Here is a 1,020-nt window from a genome sequence, read left to right as displayed (position 1 = left end):
CCTTTGGTAATTATTTATAGCATTTGTTTGATCATGCTCATGCGTGATATTTTGTACAACTGAGATTATTGGACAATCCTTTGTGTCATGGTCTGTACCACCACAAATGCTACAAAAATTACCTAAGGAAGTATTTGCTTTAACCATATCAACCTTCCTAATTTCCAAGGCTTCGACCTTTCTAATGAATGCAGCGAATTTTGCATTAAGGTCGTCTTCCTCTCTTAGGACATACATTCCCGCTTTCTCTCTAGGAATGAGTCTAGTTTGGTCTGATTTAGCAGTGACATCCCATGTCTACGTATTCTCTGCTAACATATCTAGAAAATTCCAAGCCTCATTATGATCTTTGTCAAGAAAGGTTCCACCACACATCATCTCTATGAACTGACGGGTATCCATGGTGAGCCCCTTTCGAAAAGCATCAATCACGTGCCATAGTTCCTAACCATGATGTGGACAAGTAATTAGAATGTTTTTGAAGCGCTCCCAAGCTTAAAAAAACAGTTCATTCCCCTTTTGAGAGAATGACATGATTTCTTATTTTAGTGCATTTGTTTTGTGCTCGGGAAAGAACTTTTTCAAAACTCTCTACTTAAGGCTTGCCATGAAGTGATGGTATTAGGTCTTAGAGAGTTGAGTCATGCTTTGGCCCGATCCTTTAGAGAAAATGAGAATAACCTAAGCTTAAGTACATCCATATTGCCATTATTTACTTGTAACGTTACAATTACTTCCTCAAAGTCGTTGAGGTGCAAGTAAGGGCTTTCGGAATCTAAGCCATGAAATTTAGGAATCAATTGAATCACACGTGGTTTAAAATCAATGTTCCCTGTGTGAGCAGGGAAAACTATGCAAGATGGTAAAGTTGATCTCTCAGGGTGTAAATGTTCGCGTAAAGTCCGTGGTTGGTTTAACACATTCCTATGAACTTCATTTTCATCCTCAAGAGGAGGATTATGTTGATTTTCTCTATTTTAATTTATAATTGGATCTGGTAGATTTGGATTTGGATTATCA

General features: G+C 37.7%; 1 non-coding gene across 1 annotated transcript; it reads left to right on the top strand.

The window, feature by feature from the left end:
* The first annotated feature begins 445 nt into the window (after window positions 1–445).
* LOC131238360 (small nucleolar RNA R71) lies at window positions 446–552 on the top strand. Its single transcript, XR_009167760.1, has one exon. It is a non-coding gene; the product is annotated as a small nucleolar RNA R71 (small nucleolar RNA).
* Window positions 553–1,020: the final 468 nt, after the last annotated feature.

This window comes from Magnolia sinica, chromosome 2, assembly GCF_029962835.1.
Source record: "Magnolia sinica isolate HGM2019 chromosome 2, MsV1, whole genome shotgun sequence".
Classification (NCBI taxonomy): Eukaryota; Viridiplantae; Streptophyta; class Magnoliopsida; order Magnoliales; family Magnoliaceae; genus Magnolia; species Magnolia sinica.
This window is presented reverse-complemented; position numbering and strand designations above follow the sequence as displayed.